The sequence below is a fragment of the Elephas maximus genome, chromosome 19 (assembly GCF_024166365.1).
Source record: "Elephas maximus indicus isolate mEleMax1 chromosome 19, mEleMax1 primary haplotype, whole genome shotgun sequence".
Classification (NCBI taxonomy): domain Eukaryota; kingdom Metazoa; phylum Chordata; class Mammalia; order Proboscidea; family Elephantidae; genus Elephas; species Elephas maximus.
In genome coordinates this window covers 29546242-29568423 of record NC_064837.1, presented here as the reverse complement: position 1 = coordinate 29568423, position 22182 = coordinate 29546242, and the positions used below count along the sequence as shown (strand labels likewise).

Sequence of the window (22182 nt, the reverse complement as noted above, 5' to 3'; positions counted from 1 at the left end):
TTGATTGACATTTCCTGGATAAGCTGTAAACAACTTGTGGTTTGATACTTTTTATCTGGTCCTGGACTGCATCCTGCCCTGTGATTGGTATGTACCTTTCAGGGATTGGTCAATAGACTATGCAAATGAAGTGTCTGTGGCCCTGGTGGGAGGGCCATGCCATGAAATTGGTGAGAAGTTTGTAAATATACATAGCCAACCCCACAGAGGTTTTTCAGACAGAAAAAAGCAAGAAGAGAAGCAGTAGGAAGAAGCAGAAGGGAAAAAGAAGAAATAAAAAGTAGAGAGAGAGAAGAGCTGTAATGCGGTCAGTGGCTCTAATGCTGAAGACAGTGACAGGCCTGGAACAGGCCCAGTGGTAGAGCCCCAGGCAACAGACAGCAGGGCCAAGAGGAGCCCTATTTTGAGAGAGACCTGCACAGCTGAGAGAGCTGTCCTGCACTGAAGAAGGGAGACTTCGCCTACATGCTTCCTGACCCAGAGTTGTACCCTGTTGCTTAATAAACCACTTAACTCTAAGTAGAGTTTGTGAGTTCTGTGTGGCCATGCAATGGATTATCAAACCCAGCTGAGACGTAGAGAGTGCTGTAGGAGGGACGGCTGGTGTCAGAATTGGTAAAAAAGTTGGAGAGCGGAGGTGTGTCTGACTTCCACCTCATAGGCATCAGCTTTGGGCTGATCTTAACTTATATTATCCTCCCTGAAGTTAGACGGGTTCTGGCACTACTGATGGTACTACCTCTGTGATTTTACAAGAGTCCAAATTCTTAACCTACCTCTGGATCTACCCTTCTCTACCCAGACTTCTGCTAGACCCAGAAAGACCGTGAGAATTGTCCATCTGCTGTGTCACTTTACAGAGTGGGAAACTAAGGCCAGAGCAGGGGAGGGACTTGTTGGGGTGCCTCCACTCTCTACTCTCCACTTCCACTTGCCTGGCTTCCCCTCTCTTTGGGTCATCTTCGGAAAGAGGGGAAGGGGCTCCCTCTGGTCAGGCCCTGCCCATCTTCAGCCCGTTTCCAGGCAACCTGTTTCCTGGGCAGTGCCCCCTGGTGCGGCTGTGTTGCCATGGTGACTGCAGTGGGTACAGGTGCATCTTCACAATGATGAACGAAGCAGCTCCACTTCCTAATTGGTCCTCAGTCTCCCTCTGAGAGGGACTCAGGGGTGCCCATATAGGCCTTTTGACATGCAACCCTGCTAGGCACATGCATGGGGGACAGGGTTAGGCCTCTGGCAGGGGGTGGGAGGGCTAGCAGAGAATGGATAGAAGTAGGAGACAGGGAACAGGACCCTGAGCATGGCTCACCCCTGGCCGCAAAGAGTCCATGTGTGGTGCCCAGAATGGCTTCTTACCTGTGGGTGCATCTTCCCCAGAGTAGGGAGGGGAAGGGGATTTTATGTTCTTTGGGGGAGGGGTCATGTTTTCCTTTCTTTTAAATTAGAAAAATATATTTAAAAATACTCCAAGATAAACATCATCCCCCATCCTTTTTTTTTTTTTCCATCCTACTACATAAAAATTATACAGAAATAAATTAAAATTGTCCCTCCCCTCCCATTCAGTCCCACAGTGGTTAAAAACTGTTAGCGGCTTGTGAAGTCTACTTACCATTTTTTTCCTATGCTTTTATAGATAAATCCATATTTTTCTGTATATTCATATATGTAAAAACATACGTTTTATTACATTGGAGTTATACTGTGCAAATTGGTTTACATTTGGCATTTCAACTTCATAATATATGTATATATCCTGGAGATCTTCCCATATCAGTAAGTACTGATACATCTTACATTGCTGAGGAGGGGAGGGGAGTAAGAACAGAAAAAGAGGAGGTCAGAAATGAGGCCAATCTTGGTGGGCTCCCTGGAGATGGGGGTGACTATTGGAATAGAGCAGGGCGATTCTTTACAAGCAGGGAAGGAAAGTAACACTCCTTACAATTGCGGTGTGCCAGCTTTGTATGCCCATTATCTCATTGACTTCTCACAACAGTTCCATAGGGGGCTTGGATCTCTCCCACGTTTACAGATGTGGAAGATAAAACCCAAGTACACAAAGCCAGGACGTGGGCGAGAAACTGGGACTTGGTCCCAGGCTTGGCGCAATCCAAAGCCTTGGCCTCCCCTCACCTCCTGGAGGCAAGTTGCCCAGCCACTGACATATGGGAACATGGTGGAGCACCCGACTCTCTTCCCAGCCCCTGTTGTCCTCCCCCTGCTGTGGGTGGAGCCAGGTGGAGCCCCGTGCACCACAAAACACTTTGGAATTCATAAAACAGTAATTTATTGAACAAGCCTTTGGAGAAGGGAAGTAATGAAAACCACTATATAAATTACGAGGCCATTGGTATTATACAGCTGGAGCTAATGCTGTTAGTTCCCTGAAGGGTACAGAGAGCCTCCCCCTGACTCCACCCTCCTGCCTGAGATGTTTGCTCCTGGAAGCCTAAGGGAGAACCTCCAGGAGTGAGAGTCTGTGAGTCCACGGGACAGACAGGCAGACAGACGCAAACCTGTGTTTTGCTGGGAAACCCTGGGAGATCGAATGCCTCCCTAAGCCTCAGTTTCCTCATCATTAAAATGGGCATAACAGTAACACCTGCCACACCAGGAGGTGCTTTGTCAATGGACAACCCCAAATCAAACCCACTGCTGTTGAATCGATTCCGACTGGTAGTGTGACCCCACAGTGTTCCAAGGCTGTAAATCTCTACAGAAGCAGACTGCCACATTTTTCTCCCACGGGTGCTGCTGGTGGTTTCAAACTGCTGGCCTCTTGGTTAGCAGTTGATCGCTTTAACCACTGTGCTACCAAGGCTCCTTGTCAGTGGACAAGGTCCCCCCATATGTGGGGATGTGCCTCTATCAGTGTTATTATCACTACCAGGCTTCCTCTACTCGAAGACCCACGTGATTTTCCTTTCTAACATTTTAATGTTTCTGGAATCATGATACATCTTACTTGTAATAGAATGTAGTTCCTTTTTGTGTCCCTGAAAAGCAGTGAACTTTAACTAAAAATCAACGGAGTCATCAGGCCACTTCTTTCTTGCAGAGTGTCCTGCCTTCACTCTCCACATTTGTTTACTTGGTTGGGGTGGATGGTGGTGGTAGGGTGGGGTGCCAGAGGAGCCCTGGAGGCTAGCCGCCCTCTGCTCTTGGAGCTCCAGGTGGAGAGTGAGCTGGGATTTAGATCCTAGTTTGGGTTTTGCTGTGTGGTCTCCCATGCCCTCGGGCCTCAGTTTTCTTATCTGTAGAAGTAGTATTTGGGTTAATATACCAGTCTCTAAGCCTATCTGTACATCTGAACCTCCAAGAGAGGCTGTTAAAACATGGATCACTGTTTCCCATTCCAGACCAGAACCTCTGGGAGAAGGCTCAGGACTCTCTGTTTAACCAGCTTTCCAGGTGGCTCCGATGCAGTTCATCTCTGAGGTGATATTCGGGCACTACTGGGCTGGATGGAGTCCCTGGGCGGTGTGAACAGTTAATACACTTAGTTGCTAACTGAAAGATTGAGGTTAGAGTCCACCCAGAGGTGCCTTGGAAGAAAGGCTTGGTGAGCTACTTCTAAAAAATCAGCCACTGAAAACCCTATGGGGCATTGTTCTACTCTGACACATATGGGGTCACCAGGAATCAGAACCAACTAGAGGGCAACTGGCCTGGGTGGCCATCAAGGAGGGGAGTGGGAAGAGCCAGAACTGGTGGGGTGTTGCAGGAGGCATTGCAGGGGAGTGCGGGAAGCCCAGGACTTGGCTTCAGAACAGCTGAGGTTTTGTCTCTTAGCTAGATGACTTTGGTCAAGTTACTTAGTTAGCCTCTCTGCGTTTTCATTTCCCCATTTCTAAAAAAAATTTTTTTTTAAAAAGTGGGGGTGGTCATTCCCTGGAAGGCCTGTTGAGAGGATTAAATTACAGGATCGATGCAGAAAGGTTCCTGCCTTCCTCTCAGACCACATGTCTCCACTGTCAGCCTGGCTGTCTTGGCTCACCAGTCCTGCAGCCCTGAGTGAGTCTGGCCAACGTCTTTCCACCCTAGAATCTGGGGAAGCAGAGGGTGAAGGGCAGGGGAGGTGCTTGAGGAGCAGAGGAGAGGAACATCAGAGGGGGAGGGGAGTGGAGGTAGACAGGGCAAAGCGTTCTCTAGGGGCTGAAATATGGTTCCTTCTTTCTGGAATGGACGTCTTAATCAACTTAATGGGCCTTCAGGCTGAGCCGGGGCCTGGGAAGGTAGGAGGGATGGCAGTGGAGCCTCCTGGGCTGCCAACTCCTGGATGAGCAGGCTGCAGCTGGCCAAGGAACCTAAAGCCTGGAAGCTGGGCTGGTAGTTGAGACCTTCCCCGTTTTCCCCAGCCCAGGGCAGGGCTCTTCCTGAATTTGGTAGGGCAGAGAAGAATTCCTGCTGGGAACTGGAAGCACCTGACTCTTGACTTCTGACCTCTGACCTTGGGCCCAGTGCTGTGCCTGGAGGAGGGAAGTGGGAGGGAGCTTGGCAGCCTGCTGGATCCCCAGTGCTGGTGTTGGTCAGAGGTCAAGTGAACCGAGTGGCATGAAACTGCAGCTCTCTTTCAGACGCTTCGATGAACCCATGGGGCTCTAGAAATCTTGTGGCAGCCTGGATAAACAGGGACAGTGTCCTGAGCAAGGAAGCCTTCCATCGCAGGGGTGATAGTCAGGAAAGGGGCTCACATATTCCTCTCCATCCCTCACCTTACAGCCTGCAGGAAGGGAGCCCTGCATAATGGGTCTCCTGGATCCTGGTTCACCCTCCTAGCAGGGTGTCTTCTTGTAAGTTGCTTCTCTCTCTGAACCTAAGTCTTCCTATCTGTAGAATGGGGATCCTGATCCTGCCCTCACATCAGAAACGTGAGAAATGTGAGGGAGAAATGTGAGAAAGCGGATGAAGAGGTTAGCACGAGGCGAATGCCCAGTTTACCAAGGGTGAGGGGTTGTCGGTTCAGTCAAGGCAGAAGTGAGGGGCCAGGGTGGCGGGTGGGGGAGGAGAGGGAGGATGGAGGCAGGAAGACGGAGCTCTTCTCAGGGGCCCAAGGAAAGCTGTGTGAGGGGAGCTGAAGGTATACTGCTTCTGTGGCTGGGCTTCTGGGACTGCACAGGGATGTCCCAAAGGGCCCTCCCTATGTCAGAGCTCAGTAATGCAAGAAGAATGTAATTTGCATATAATTTACATGTGTTTTGCATACGACAGTCTGCCTCAAAGTCTGTTCTCAGGCAGCCTTGGGGCAAGCTGAGATCTGACTCCCCCTGATACTGTCGTGTCATTGCTGGAGGGTGCTCGGGCCAGCCCCTTTGGGGTACAAAGGCCATAGGGACCAGGGGACTTGGTGCAGAGTGAGTAAATGGAGGGGCAGGGGCGGAATGAGAACAGAAACTTAGGTCTCTGGTGCTGGGTCCTGGGTGCATTTTGTGCCACGTAAAGATGATGATGATTCATGGTGAAAAGTCAGCGCTTACCAAGCATTTACCGTGTGCGGGCCGCAGCAGCTCCGAGTACTTTACACACATTAACCCGTTTAATCCCAGAACAATCCTATGGGGCAGGTGTTACTATTATTCTCATTTTACTCACAGGGCACTGAAGAAGAAAGAGGCTCAGAGACTTGGCCAAGGTCACAGAGCTAGATATGGCAGAGTCAGATTCAGAGCCGGGCAGTGGGTCCCAGAGCCCAGCTTCATGTCCACCACTTCCTGCCACCTGCAGATTCACAAAGGAGCACACTGAGGGTCATCACCGTCTCAGGGTCTGACCCTGCGCACTGCCCCCACCCCAGCCTCCTTGCCTCTGGGTGTTGGTGGGAGGGGCAGGGTGCCTTTGCCTAGTGCTCCTGCCCAGAGATGATTAAAAGTTGATTGCCTTAAGAACATTCTTTGTCTCCAGGGTGTCGAGCCCAACAGCCAGGGAGACAATTGCTGCAGAAGCTGCATTTGTTAATCTCCTATTCGTTAATTTATTTTATTTTCCATTCTCAGAATTAGGACGAGCCTCTTGAACTCAATATGCAAATGTATGCAAAGCAAGATGAACAGACATCTTTTAAACCTCTGCACCTTTTTTTTCCTCCTTGCATTAACGGAATTGCTACTCTAGCCAGAGGTTAGAGGGGTGGAGTGGGGAGGGGTGGGGGTGATGGGCAGATGTGGGGGAGGGGCCCTTTGTCCCTTTGCAAATTGAGTTTCTGTCTGCTAGTTGCTGGTCCCTCCCAGGGGACCTCTGGTGAGTACTGGTATCATCATCCGCGTTGTACTTAGGAGGCCAGTGAGGCTCAGACAGAGAAAATGACAGGCACAAGATCGCACAGTGAGTAGGGGCAGAGCTCAGCCCTGAGTCTTTTTGACCCCAGATCCCATTTTCTTTACCCTGCCCTGCACACACCTCCTTCCTCCTGTCCACAGCCACTAGCTTTCCTTCCTGGCCTTGTGCCATGGGGGAACTTCAGCTTAGAGCTTAGGGCCTGGCCCAGCTGGGGTTGAGTTTTCTGTGGCCCTTGGCAGGGTAGTTGGGTTGATGAAGGACTTTGGAGGCTTCTCTCTCCCAGTAGCCCCTTCCTGTGGCTTGGCCTTAGCCCCCTGTCCAGGAGATGGACAGAAATTTGACTACCCCTTCACCCTTCTCCTGCCCTTCCCACGGGGCCAAGTGGACCAAGTTATTGCATGCCAGGTGTTTAGAGACCCCTTGGATCAGAGAGACCTTGGCCTAATTGCTAGAAAAGCCTCCCTCAACTCCCCAGGAGACAAAACCTGACAGATTTCCCAACATCAGTACTGTCGCTGGAGGGGGAAACGGGGGGAGAGAGAGAGTGTGTGTGTGATACAGAGAGAAGTTAATAACAGGACTCCAGGTCTCTGGAAAGGAGGACCCCTCTTCCTTCCTTATCTCTTCCCCATCTCCTCCTGCCTCTCCCCCCCACTTTCCTGTCTTCTGCTGGGACCCCCCTGTTTCAGAGCTAACGTCTGGAAGAGTGAGGACAGAGCAGCAGAAAGGACTCGGGAGCTGGAGTGGCTGAGAGCTGAGAGCTCCTATGGGTGGGAGGATGGAAATGCGGAGAAGGGTGGGGTGAGGGCCTCTGGGAAGAGGAAGAGAGCAGAGAGTGACAGGGAATCTGAACAGGAGTCACTTGGACAAAAAAAGGGCGGGGAGGGGCGGACTGCTAAGAACAGTTTTTCTACATTTCCCAGACCCATCCCCGATGAGTTTGTGCAGATCCTGAGACTGGAGCATCATCTAGCCCAGGCCCATGCTTCCTGCAAGCACGGCCCCCATCCCTGGCTAGAAGTCCTCCCCTCCACTGCCTTCAGAGCCCCTGGGAGGTCAGGAGGCCAGAGGACCAGGAGACAGACCCTGGCTGCATTCTTGGCACTTGCCACCCAGTCCCTGCACCCATGGAGCCCGTGTACCGGCTGTAGCCTGTTGCTCAGGGAAATGTGCCCAGGCAGAAAGCTGGGCTGCAGCCTGGTGCTGGGGGAGAGGTGCCCGCCATCTGTTCTGTGAAGAAACAAATAGCATTGGCTCCGCCAAGTCAAACAGCCGGGATGAAAACAGGTTCTCTGGAATCCCGGCAGCAACTGCCAGCTGGGCAGCTTTGTGATGAGTACTCGGGGATCCTAAGCAAGGGAGCCACAGGGCCCTAGCCGAGGGTATCCCCTTCCTGTCCTCCCTTGGGGAAGTGGGTACCACCAGGCCACCCACCCCCTGGCTTTCCTTCCCATCTCCCTCTGCTCCCTGAATTTTTCTTCAACATTATCTCTTATTGGGAAAGAGCAGAAGGGTGTTTGAAAAATAAATAAAAATTAATAAATAAGAGCGGAGCAGGCCATTCTTTTTCCCCGTTAATTTTTTAAAGGAAAAATTAATTTTCCCTTTCCTTAAGTACCTGTCACCTTAAATTAATGTTTCTAAGAGTGAAAATGACAGAGAAGTTGGGTCATTAGGCAAATTTTAATTAGAGGCTCAGGTGTCCTTTACTAATAAGATGTTCCGTGTATTTCATTCTGGTCTCACCTCCCCACTGCCCGGACATCTTTGCAATGCAACTGGAAGCCCCTGGGGAGCCAAGGAGGTGGAGGCTTAGGGAGGTGGGACTGGGGCAAGGAAGGGGATGGGGAGTGTTTTGTTTTCCTCCTGCAGGGTGTGGGTAGGAGAGCTGAGCAAGGCAAGGGGAGGGAGACAGGAGGGTGAGGTATTTCTGCTTTTTCTTCACAGTCCACTCTGGGCCCTAAGCCAGCTTCCTGTCTCTGTAATTAGCATCATTGCTACATCCAGCAGTGAGCTCCCAGATCACCTAAGACAGGTGTGTGGCAGTAGTAAGCCCTTGACTAACACCAGCCTGTGTGCACCACATGCCAGCAGGAGCATGTATGAGCACAACGTGTGCCCAGTGTGTGCATGCTGCCCTTCAGTGGAAGGTAGACAGGGCTTTGGGCTGTACGAATGCTACTCCAGCCTGTATGACGTTGGGAGGCCACCTTGCTTCTGTAACTCTCAGATTTGCTGTCTGCAAAGAGGCTTGGAATATCACCCAGTCAGGCCTCTGCCTCCCTGCAAGGAAGGCCCAACTCATAGCTAAAAGCCCCTTGCACTTAGAGGCCCAGGTAGTGACGAGGCCACAGGACTGGGTGCGGGATCATGTAGGCAAACCCTGGCTGCTTCCCTGGGTGTTTCCCGCGGGTCCTTGCACCCTCGGAGCAAGTGCAGAAGCTGCAGCCTGTTGCTTGGGGGATTGTGCCCAGGCATAAAGCTGGGCCACATCCAGGTGTTGTGGGACTCTGGGTGCTCCTCCTTGGGTGAGACTAAGACTCAAATGAGAAGCAAATAGGCTGGGAAGCATCAGACAGGAGTCAGGAGGCATGCCTGCTTATATCACCCTACTTACCTGGGGGCAGTGCCAATAAACATGGGTATCAGGCTTACAGCCTGTAAGTACCTCCAAGCAGCAGTAGACATGAGACTGTCCATGTGAATGTGGTCAGGAAGAAGGTCTTCAAGAGGCTCTGTCTGCATGACGGAGAGGAGCTTCCTCCATGTCCCTCAGGGAACTGTTCCTCTGTGTTCCTCTTGACCAAGTCCTTTGACTCTACAAATGGCCCACACAGGCCACACTTTAGACCACGGAGCTCGGTGGCCCTTCCAAAGCCTGGTGGTCAGGGACAGTGATAGATACAGACATTTAGCATATTCTACCTTGTCTCTAAGGAGCCGTGGTGGCACAATGGTCAAGGGCTCAGCTGCTAACCGAAAGACCGACAGTTGGAACCCACCAGCCACTCCGCGGGAGAAAGATGTGGCAGCCTGCTTCCATAAAGATCACAGTCTGGGAAGCCCTATGGAATAGCTCTGCTCTGTCCCACAGGGTCGCTATGAGTTGGAATCAACTCGACGGCACTGTGTTTTGGGTTTACCCTGTCTCTGCCCCTGATCTAATGATGCTCAGGGTCCGGCTGGGACATGATCCAGCAGGAGTCTCTCTTACTTTGTTGTGGGAACCCAGGCCTGGGGACCTCTGGTCCCTCTGGGGAACAGAATTTCCATCCCTGGGCTTTAATTTCCACCAGAGGCCATTCAATAGGAGGCTGAGGACAAACAGTGTGAGCTCTCCATGGATATTCTTGCCCCCTCTGGGAGCTTTCAAAAAAGAAAATGGAGAGTAGAAAAATTGACAGGGTCTGTGAATGAGTCTGAGAGGGGAACTAATGCATATTAAGCACCTACTGTGTTCCAGACCCTGTGTCTACAACTTTAAATACACTGACCTATTCCATCCTCTAATGGTCCCATAAATGCTACCATTATCACCCTTATAGATGGGAAAATTGAGGATAGGTAATTTTCCTAAAGCCACACAATTAGTGAGATGACATTCAAACCCTGTCTGGGCCTTAATTCTTTCCTTTGTAGATAAGTGCATGGCCTAGTGGGAGGGCCTAGGGGAGGGTCAGAAAGCCCTGCAGCCTCTGTAGGAGAAAGCAAGCACCTGTGGCTCAGAAGATGCCGGGTTCTGAGCGGCTGTGAGGCTTCAGGGAGCCCCTTCCCCTCTCTGCGCCTCTGTCTCCCCCTTGTGCAGTGAATCAAATGAGCCTAGCAGCACCTCTGAAATGAGGTTTGGAGGGCTCCCTGGGGAAGAGAAATAAAGCAGGGTGATGAGGAGCTGGTGAGGGGCCCATGGCTGAGTTGAAGCCGTTGTCCCTCACCCCCTCACGACTCACTGGCCCTAAGTTCATCTTTGGGCCATGAGGTGCAAGCTGAGGGCAGAGCCATTGCTAGGGCCATTACTCACCACGGCAACACCTTGGCTGCAGCCACGCTCACTCTTGTACCCAGCTTCCCGTGGAAAGGAATGGAAATTACACTTATTTTCCTGGAACAAAGGGACCGGCACACTGACCTTGTCTGTTTCCTCCCACCTGTGCTCTGCTCCCTACTTCCTCTTGGTTACGTAAGAATTTTTGCTGCCCATTGGAGCTGGGTGCAAAGACAAAAAAAGGATGGAGCCAGAGAGGTAGAGGGCTCAGAAGGGACTGAAGAACGCTTATCGTCAATCCTGACTTGCTCTGGGGACAGGGAGTCCAGGTGGGAAAACTGAGGGTTGACAACCTCCAGGCTGACGAGAAGAACAAAGGAGCTGGTCCGGATCAAGAGGAAGCTGGGGTGGACTGCTGGTCAGAGGAAATACAGACTGGGGAAAGAGAATTTACTTCTCTGACTATCTTCTATGTATGAAGCACTTCCACCTATGCTATCTCATTAAAGCCTCACAATAACCCATCACCACCAGACTCAGAGAGGTTAAGTGACTTGCCCAAGAACACAGACCTTTTCAGGTGGGAGGGCCAGAATTTGAACACCAACCCTGTCTGACTCCAGAGCCCTCTCCACTTTACTGTGGTGGCTCTCTCCTGACCAGGCATTGGGAATTCTGAGTTGGAGAAATGGACCTCAAAGCTAAATTGCCTTGTGAATCTCTCTGGTTCTCAATCTACCCATCTGTAAAATGAGAATATTAGACTAAATGATTTTCTGAAGTCCTGCTTAGTGCTGCCTTTCTATGCTCCAGAGGTGAGAGTTTGGGGGCATCCCTCTCAAGTTGAGAGCCCTGAATGGCTTGGGTGACATCAGAGCATTTAGCCTGATCTTTGTTATAGTAAACTAGAGTGGGACCTTTTGGCCTCTCAGGACCTCATCACGTCTACCTTCGGACCCTCTGAGTCCTTTGGCTCCTGCTTCTAGCTATGCCATCAAGGTGGAGGTAAAGACAGAGCCCAGCCTCAGGACCCCAGCAAGCAAGGAAACCTGGAACAATTTCTCTGTGGCACTGTAACTCCTCCTTCCTTGCCCCTTCCCACCCAGTCACAGACCTCAATTAGCAGCTTAGCACCAAGGTTCCCAGACACTTTCCTGGCACTGGATACACTGAATAATGAGATGTTTCAGGAGTAGGAGGAGGATGTGAACTTGTAAAAATGTAACGAGAGATTTCCAGCTCCTGGGGTGCTATACTTTCTTCGCGCGTTTAGGAAGGTGTCTGGTTCCTGAGAGGACTCCTTGCCCGAGTATAATTTTCTTCTAATTACTCCCTTCCTCTGAGCTTACACTATCATGCTAACTATTGAGGAATAACAGGAAGACACAGGCATTTGCCTGTCATGCCTAGAGATGCCTCTGCCTGCCTGCTAGGGAGGAGTACCCAGCCCGACATGATATTGTGGCTATCTTTCTTACGGAATTACTGGGCTGGTGAGGGAGACCTTCTTGTTTTGGGAAGAGGCCTAACCTGAAGAAGTTAGGGGAACTGAAAAAAACAAACAAACAAACAAAAAAACCCATTGCCATCAGGTCAATTCCAACTCATGGCAACCCTGTGTGTTAGAGAGTAGAAACTAAGCTCCACAGGGTCCTCATGGCTGTAGACTTTATGGAAGTAGATTCCCAGGCCTTTTTTCCACTGTACCACTGAGTGCGTTTGAACCACCAACCTTTAGGTTAGTAGCTGAGAGCAAACCATTTTCGCCACCCTCTGAAAAAAAGGGGGAGATAAAAAGTTCAGATGCAGAAAGATGACTGAAAAACAGTATGAAACTGGCTGCTGGAGGAAAAAGGATGGTCCCCGCCCTCAGGTGGTCTTCTCTTGGAGAGAGGTGAGTCAGACTCCTTACTCTCAGCAAACCAAAAAGACTGAAGCCTATTGCTGTCAAGTTGATTCTGACTCATAGCGACCCAATAGGACAGAGTGGAACTGCCTCTTAGGGTTCCAAGGAGCGGCTGGCAGATTCCAACTGCTGATCTTTTGGTAAGCAGCCATGCCTCTTAACCACTGTGCCACCAGGGCCCAGCAATAAAGGAGATTAGAGCTGAGAAGTGTGTGTGTGTATGTGTGTTCTTGTGTGTGAGCAAACCCATCTCCAGGACGGGAGCCCTTACTTTCTAAATTTGTTCAACAGCGACTGTAACAAAGAACCTTGAGCAAAGGCTTCTCAAGATCCATACTTTGTCATTTTGGGCAGAAAAGCTCAAATAAAAATAAACGTATTGATTCCATGTCTCACTCTTTGTTAAATTATGAAAGAATGAGCTGGAAGCCCTAAGCATACACCTAGTCCCAGTCTTGACACGGTCATCATATAACCTCAGAAGAGTCTTCCACTCTCTCTGGGCCTTAGTTTTCTCATTTGTTAAACGATGGATTGGATTTAGGAAATCTCTCTGGTTTTTTTTCTAGCTTTTGCCAGTCTTTTTTTATTCCCCCCCGCAATTCTTCTCAGTCAACACCCCCTCTTCTTTGTGGAGACTTGAGTTTTTCATGGTCTTAAGGAGCTTGGCACCAACAAGGATCACCCATATTAGATCCAAACCAATTATAGTCATACTTTTTCCATTTGTCAGCTGTTAAGTGTCATGCATACATGTGGCAAGTACTGTATTCAGAGATGTGGCTGACACAGCCAAAGTACAAGATTTAAATCCTGGCTCCAAGCAGCTTGTACAAGCCAGAGTATACATACAACAGGATCAGGGCTAAGGGAGTTTAGAAACCTTGTTGCCATGGAGTCGATTCTGACTCATAGAGACCCTATAGGACAGAGTAGAACTGCCCATAGAGTTTCCAAGGAGTGCTGGTGGATTCGAACTGCTGACCTTTTTGGTTAGCAGCCATAGCTCTTAATCACTACGCCACCAGTGTTTCCAAAGGGAGCTTAGAGGGCATTTAGTCCAACCCTCTCACTTTATAGATTGGGTAACCGTAGTTCAGAGAAGGAAAGGGACTTCACCAGAACCAATGAATTGAGCTGGTCTCCTTAAGATGTCGAAGTCAGAGCTCTTTCCTCGACACCATATAAATTAGGCATCAAATTGAGAGATACTGGAGGGGCCACTGGAGTTAGGTTAAATTAGCCAATTACCTCTAGCCTTTCCACAACTTGTGGGGAGCTGCTAAAGCTGTAAAATAGAAGAAGGTAACTCAGCGCAAACAAATTAGCACTAAATGGAACCAACTCCCACACTCCATACACCCATTATTATGTTTTCCTCTGGAGACACTTCCTCTCAGGGACACCCCAACCCTGATGCTGTTTTTGATGTGCGCTCCCTGGCTGCATGGCTCAGGGCTGCTATTTATGTTTATTTTTCCAAACTTCCCTGCGTATTAGGCAGAGGGTGTCATGGAGAAGAATTGGAGATCTAGAGAAGAAAAAGAACAACAGTTCATTTACTCCTATGGCTCTTTTTTCTTCCCTTTTGGTGCTCTATTCCACAGGGTGACAAAGTTCCTTACATTAATAACTGATCACCATGACCTTAAGATTTACCCAGAAGTCTGAAAAGCATTAGAACTGGCCCCAGAGGGCCACGCTTTTCTCTCCACTCATGGTTTTAGAGTGAGGTAGGAGTGGGAACCTCAGTAATCTCAACTTCAGCAGTCCCTGAGTGGTGTAAACGATCAATGCACTTGCTGCTAACTGAAAGTTTGGAGGTTTGAGTCCACCCAGAGGCCTGGTGATCCACTTCCAAAAAATCAGCCGTTGAAAACACTATGAAACATACACCGTTCTCCTCTGAGATATGGGGTCACCATGAGTCGGAATTGGCTTGAATGCAACGCTGGAATCTCAGGTTCAAGTGGTCTTTGCCTTCTTGGAGTTTTGAGTAGGTGTCCAAAGTTTCGTTGTCAAACTGAGACTAGTGAGGTGCAAAGAAAAGACAGAAAAGAATCCAACGTTCATTGAGTCCTCATCATGCTTTGATGTTTTGCATTTATTATTATTTAATCCTTATTAAGAATCCTGTGCAGAAAGAATTATTATTATCATACTAGTTTTACAGATATGGAAGCAGAGGTCTAGCGGTGCAATGCCTGGCTCACTTCAAAATAAGTGCCAGGACCACAGACTCAGGGGTCCTCGATGACAACTGGCATGACAGTTCGTAAAGATAAAGCTTTACATCTGACTTCGATGAGTTGCATCTGGGCTCTTAAAAGTTTGCAAGCAGCCATTACATCTATTGGTCTCTTACCATCCAGAGAAAAGGAGAGTGAAAGAAACCAAATACAAAGGGGAGCAACTAATTCAAAGGACTAATGGACCATATGAACCACAGCTAATGTGACCCCAAGATTGGAAGAAATAGATGGTGCTCAGCTACCACTACCAAGTGCTCTGACTGGGATCACAACAGAAGGTTCCAGACAGAATGGGAGAAAAAAATTGTAGAACAAAAAATCAAATTAAAAAAAAAAAAAAAAAGACCAGACTTGCTGCTCTGACAGAGACTGGAGAAACCCCTGAGACTATGGCCCTAAAACATCCTTCTGAACTGGAACTGAAGCCATCCCCAGAGACCACCTTTTAGCCAAACTATAAACAGGCCCATAAAATAAACAATAACAACCGAGAGGGACGTGCTCCTTAGAACAACCAATTATACAAGATCAAAATGGTAACATTTGCCCAAAAGCAAAGATGAGAAGGCAGGAAGGGATAGAAAATCAGGATGAACAGAAACAGGGAATCTAGGACGGAAATGGGGAGAGCGCTGACACATTGTGGGGGAATGAAACCAATGTTGTAGAACACTTTATGTACAGACTGTCAAATGGGAAACTAATTTGCTCTGTAAACTTTCACCTATGCACAATTAAAAAAAGTTTTAAAAATAAAAACATAGTTTTTAAACTTTTGAACCTTGGCAGGAGGAAGTAAGTGGCAGGTCTAGGGATAGGAAGAGAATGGGCCTAAAAGAATCTGTCATTGAGTCCTTTCAAATTTCCCGTCTTTTCTAATCTGCAGCCCCTGTCTTGGTTGAAGCAGATGAAATACCAGATTTCCTCTCTGGGTAGACTCCCTCTTCTGTCTTCTCTGGAAAGTGGAGCTGGGATGGGGTTTCTGTCTCCTTATCCTTGCCCTCCAGATCTCAAATTTGCCTCTTGGGGAAGTTTCTTGTCACACTAACTAGCTTTGTAAAATTGGAAATGTTCAAACAACCCGCTCTGCTCCACAAGGGTCGTTTGGTGGCTCCCTAGAATAGTAAATCTGCAGGAGGGAAGCCATCCTGCTGGGATCAATTTTATTCACCCAGTTGCTCCTGCTGAGTCCATCCTCCCACCACTTCTCACTTCTACATCATAGATAGGGGTTATGTGAGTGGCAACGTTGTGTAGGGGAAGGAGCCCCCAAAATTCCCAAAGGAAAACATTTGCATGTAAATGTTGAAAATGCAATGTAATTGTCCAAATTACTTGAAACCAATGGCATCAGTTGTGAAGCACTAGACATGGTTCTTTTTGTTCTACAACAGTATAAATATTGCTAAAATTTCATCAAGACAGGAAATAAAAGCAATGGAAGTTTGGCTACGAGTCACCAGACCCTGTGGTGAGAAGAAACATTCAGGGCTGAGGTTACGGGAATGATTCAGCACCACAGACAGCAGCAGAGTTAGCAACCTGCTTCCTCTCTTTGCTCTTGTTTAATGATGCTGTGCCTATGGTTAGGGACAGGTCTTGGAACTGTCAGGCTTTCTTCTCCTGACCTGTTTATCTGGCCCCTGCCTTCCCTTTGCCCCAGCTTGGACATCTCCTGGGCCTGTGAACAGCTGGCACTGCCCTGGTACATTTACAGAGCAAACTTGCCGCTTTCAAGGCTCAGGCTTCTGACACGGAGGGCATCTGGGCTGCCCAGGCCTCCTCCCCACAGGGTAGGTGACCTTCCTCTTTGATGAAGGAGCAGGTGGGTTGGCTTGGCTCTAGCAAGGGTTTTTGCTGTGACAGGTGGCCTGGAGCAATTGTGCAGGAACTCTCTCCCTTCCCCCACATCCAGGAGACTCTGGCTGCAGGGTAGAAGGAGGAAAATTAAAACTAAGGTTTATTATGAAATTAGGGCTATAAAACCACAGGCTACAGCAACCCAACAGCTACAGCCATAAACTTAGAGCGCATTCAGTCATAGCATAGGTACTTTTACACATTGAGTAGGAACATTTATGTACAGGTAACAGAGAATAACTCCTGATCATGTGTTTGTGGCAATTACCTGCCCTTTATGGAGATATTGTGGCTGCTTAATTATGGTGGATGGACCAAGAGGCCTGGAACATGGAATGTCAGTGCACATAAAGCTGACCTGGCTGAGGCTGAATTTTCTGGCCAAGGAAGAAAAGTGTGATCAAAGTCCGTTTGTCCATGCTTCTGCTTCCAAAGAAGATGAGCCCCATGTCCAGATCAGACTGGCAATTACTTTGGGATTTAGGAAGCAGGATGTTTTGAAGTATTCCTTGGGTTCTCCTTCCTCATCCCCCAACAAGCTTAATTGAGTGAGTCCCTGTCACTGGCAGCATTAGGAACTCAGCTCCTTTAGTTTAGGCTCCTCATCTTCCAACGGCTTCTAGGGTTTCCCCTGAGCTGTCCAGGTCCTGGGGAAGAGAAGAATTTAGGGATCAAGGCTCCTGTTGCTCCCGAAATCCTGGAAAAGGTAAAAGAGGTACAGATGACAGCCATCTAGAAATTCTCCCTAACAACTAATGATATATTTTAATTGCTAAATTCAACAAACATTAACCCAACATACTTTTGTTGAACACCTATGGTATGTCAGGCACTGGGTACGGGGCCATAAAGTGAATTAGACACAGTTCCTTCCCTCACAGTGTTTCCAGTCTGGTAGGGGAGTTGGAAAGGTAACAAATAAATAACAGTATAACAGACTCTGAAAAGCTCGTTGCTGTCACGTCAATTCTGACTCATAGTGACTGTCTTAGTTTTCTGGTGCTGCTACAAGTGGGTAGTTTAACAAACATTTATTCTCTCATAGCCTAGGAGGATAGAAGTCTGAACTCAGGGTGCCAGCTCCAGGGGAAGTCTTTCTCTCTCTGTCGGCTCTGGGAGAAGGTTGTTGTCGTCAATTTTCACCGAGGTCTAGGAGTTTCTCAATGCAGAGACCCTGGGTCCAAAGGACACATTCCTCTCCTGGTTCTTCTTTCTTGGTGGTAGGAAGTCCTCCTGTTTGCTTCTCCCTCCTTTTATCTCTTGTAAGATAAAAAGTGATGCAAGTTATACCCCAGGGAAACTCCCCTTACATTAGATCAGGGCTGTGACCTGAGTAAGGGTGTTTCATCCCACCTCATCCTCTTTAACATAGCCTAATCTTGCCTCATGAACCACAGGCAGAGATTAGGATTGACAACACACACGATAATTACATCAGATCACAAAATGAAGGACGACCACACAATACTAGAAATCGGGGCCTAACCAAGTCGACACATATTTTGGGGGGACACAATTGAATCCATGACAGCGACCCTATAGGATAGACTAGAACTGCCTCATAGAGTTTCCAAGGCTGTGAATTTTCTGAAGCAGATTGCTAGGACTCTTCTGAGCTACCTCTGGATGGGTTTGAACCTCCAACCTTCGGGTTAGTAGTCAAGATCTTAACTGTTTGCATCTCCCAGGAACTCCAATTAATGTGTTAACTCTGGTTAAAATACTTTTAAGACTGAGATGTGCTCACCTCTCCCAAAGCTTAGCAGAAGTGATTAGGGTATATAGAGGTTTCTTCTGTGAAGGAAGAATGTCTGGGATTTGATGTTGGAGGGTCCGGTAAGCCCCTATCCATGCCTCAACACGAAAGCCCACCTCCGATCTCCTTCTCCACCCCAGCTTCCTGAGCCCAAGGCAGAATCCTTTCTGCAATTGCATTCGTCATTCCCTGTTCAGCTTCCAAGCCCCTTCTGGGAAGTGAGCAGTGCTCCCCTTAACCACAGGCTCAGCGTTCCCCTTAATCACAGTAATCTGATAACTTATAATGGGGGGTTAACAACAGCTTTATTTTATCTGTGACTTGGGATTATCAGTGACTTCCATCCATGCCCTGTGTCTCTTTACTCCAGTTAATTGAGAGTTAGCCATTTATACAAGGAACAACAGTAGCCCGGGAAGTAGTGGTGTTATTGGGATTGGCATCACCCAGTGCGGTATCTCATGTCACTCCCCCCATGGACCTCTTCCCATACCAGACCATACAGGATGCTCAGTGTTTATTATCAATCTTAATCATACAATAATGTGTGATAAATAGAGTTGTAATTTTCTTCAATGTAATATTTCGTAGATTATATGAATACTAACAATCGTAAAATCTTTCTACATGGAATTACATCATTAGTTACAACGTTATTAGTAACTGAGCGGAAGCCTTTTGTTTTTTTTTTTAATGATTTTTATTGTGCTTTAAGTGAAAGTTTATGAATCAAGTCAGTCTCTCACACAAAAACCCATGTACGCCTTGCTACACACTCCCAATTACTCTCCCCCTAATGAGACAGCCTGCTCTCTCCCTCCATTCTCTCTTTTCGTGTCCTTTTCGCCAGCTTCTAACCCCCTCCACCCTCTCATCTCCCCTCCAGGCAGGAGATGCCAACATAGTCTCAAGTGTCCACCTGATCCAAGAAGCTCACTCCTCACCAGCATCCCTCTCCAACCCATTGTCCAGTCCAATCCATGTCTGAAGAATTGGGTGGAAGCCTTTTTTGATTTTTCTCCTTCTTTTCCTTCAATTACTACTTCATTCTCAAAAAAAGTTGTTGATATGGGTCACAAATACTAATTACCACAATATTGTAGCTAAAACACCAGAACTTTTGACAAAGTCAGTGATTATAAAAACACTGGCAGCAATGAAAACAACAGTGCGTGCTTGTAGTGCGTGCAGACATAACTACGTGATTCAAAGCGTCATTGTAATTGGGTAATAATGACAGCTCTGACCTGAGTGCATTAGAAGGTTCAAAAAGTAAATTAGGTGCTCGCTTCGGCAGCACATATACTAAAATTGGAACGATACAGAGAAGATTAGCATGGCCCCTGTGCAAGGATGACACGCAAACTCGTGAAGCATTCCATATTTTTCTGGCATAACTAGATATCCATTAGCAATAAAATGAAACAGGACCCATACCTCACACCATGCACAAAAACTAACTCCAAGTGGATCAAAGACCTAAACATAAAGACTAAAACGATAAAGATCATGGAAGAAAAAATAGGGATAACCTTAGGAGCCCTAATACAAGGCATAAACAGAATACAAAACATTATCAAAAATGACGAAGACAAACCAGATAACTGGGAGCTCCTAAAAATCAAACACCTATGCTCATCTAAAGACTTCCCCAAAAGAGTAAAAAGATTACCTACAGACCGGGAAAGAATTTTCAGCTATGACATCTCCGACCAGCGCCTGATCTCTAAAATCTATATGATTCTGTCAAAACTCAACCACAAAAAGACAAACAACCCAATGAAGAAGTGGGCAAAGGATATGAACACGCACTTCACTAAAGAAGATATTCAGGCAGCTAACAGATACATGAGAAAATGCTCTCGATCATTAGCCATTAGAGAAATGCAAATTAAAACGACGATGAGATTCCATTTCACTCCAACAAGGCTGGCATTAATCCAAAAAACACAAAATAATAAATGTTGGAGAGGCTGCAGAGAGACTGGAACTCTTATACACTGCTGGTGGGAATGTAAAATGGTACAACCACTTTGGAAATCTATCTGGCGTTATCTTAAACAGTTAGAAATAGAACTAGTATACAACCCAGAAATCCCACTCCTCGGAATATACCCTAGAGAAATAAGAGCCTTCACACAAGCAGATATATGCACACCCATGTTTATCACAGCTCTGTTTACAATAGCAAAAAGCTGGAAGCAACCAAGGTGTCCATCAACGGATGAATGGTTAAATAAATTGTGGTATATTCACACAATGGAATACTACGCATCGATAAAGAACAATGACGAGTCTGTGAAACATTTCATAACATGGAGGAACCTGGAAGGCATTATGCTGAGTGAAATTAGTCAGAGGCAAAAGGACAAATATTGTATAAAACCACTATTATAGAATCTTGAGTAATAGTATAAACTGAGAAGAACACATACTTTTGTGGTTACGAGGGAGGGAGGGAGGGAGAGGGTTTTTTTACTGATTAGTTAGTAGATAAGAACTGCTTTAGGTGAAGGGAAGGACAATACTCAATACATGGAAGGTCAGCTCAACTGGACTGGACGAAAAGCAAAGAAGTTCCCAGGATAAACTGAATGCTTCAAAGGTCAGCGGAGCAAGGGCGGGGGTTTGGGGACCATGGTTTGCGGGGACTTCTCAGTCAATTGGCAAAATAATTCTATTATGAAAACATTCTGCATCCCACTTTGAAATGTGGCATCTGGGGTCTTAAATGCTAACAAGCGGCCATCTAAGATGCATCAATTGGTCTCAACCTACCTGGATCAAAGTAGAATGAAGAACACCAAGGTCACACGATAACTATGAGCCCAAGAGACAGAAAGGGCCACATGAACCAGAGACTTACATCATCCTGAGACCAGAAGAACTAGTTGGTGCCCGGCCACAACTGATGACTGCCCTGACAGGGAGCACAACAGAGAACCCCTGAGGGAGTGGGAGATCAGTGGGATGCAGACCCCAAATTTGCACAAAAAGACCTTACTTAATGGCCTGACTGAGACTAGAGGAATCCCGGTGGTCATGGTCCCCAAATCTTCTGTTGGCCCAAGACAGGAGCCATTCCCGAAGACAACTCATCAGACATGGAAGGGACTGGACAGTGGGTAGGAGAGAGATGCTGATGAAGAGTGAGCTATTTGTATCAGGTGGACACTTGAGACTGTGTTGGCATCTCCTGTCTGGAGGGGGGATGGGAGGGTAGAGAGGGGTGGAAGCTGGCGAAATTGTCATGAAAGGAGAGACTGGAAGGGCTGACTCATTAGGGGGAGAGTAAGTGGGAGTATGGAGTAAGGTATATAAACTTATATGTGACAGATTGACTTGATTTGTAAACGTTCACTTGAAGCTCAATAAAAATTAAAAAAAAAAATTAAACATGTAAAAAAAAAAGTAAATTAGCAGAGAGTTTTAGCCTTGTATGTATATTAATACATGTAAGCTGGGCTTATTAAAAATGTTTTTGTTGTTATAACTAACTACGGGAGTATTTTTATAAAAAAATAATAAATTTCTGCTGAAACACTGCACAGAAATTTTATAGACAGTCATTTTGATGTAACCCCCTTTGACAGTGCCACCCAGTATGGTTTGCAACCCCCTAGTGATGCCATTACTGGGAGGGGTGTGACAATCTCTTGCAGTCTTTCTGGAGGGGAGGTGTCAGATATGGAATTTTGAAAGATGCAGACATATACGATTAGCTCGGTTTCACCTGGAGGGATGTGGTAGGAGGTGGGGGTTGGTGTGGAACATGTAGCTGACTTTCCCTCTCACCTCTCTCTCTTACGTCTACTCTGGGAAGACCCCTGGTCAGGTTTGTGCCACAGAGGGCCCTGAGCATCCTTCTACATTCGGGAAGGACTGCAATCCAACATTGTCTGGAAGACTTGTTTCAGGGATCTGTACTGCCAGGAATAATCTTCATATGTTCACAGAACTTCATAATTTATGAGGCTTTCCATTTGGATTTACAAAAACCCTGTTGTCTGGACATGTTGGGAAGGGGTTGTTAGAACATTTAATAGACAAAGAGTTTGGACTTTGGAGAGACTGACTTACCCAGGGTCATCCTTAGGTGGCAGAGCTGGAGTAAGAACTCATCTTGAAGGTATCTAGGTGGTACAAA

General features: G+C 47.4%; 1 non-coding gene across 1 annotated transcript; it reads left to right on the top strand.

Annotated features, from left to right (window-relative positions):
- Positions 1-19316: 19316 nt before the first annotated feature.
- On the top strand, positions 19317-19423 carry LOC126063426 (U6 spliceosomal RNA). Its single transcript, XR_007514366.1, has one exon. It is a non-coding gene; the product is annotated as a U6 spliceosomal RNA (small nuclear RNA).
- Positions 19424-22182: the final 2759 nt, after the last annotated feature.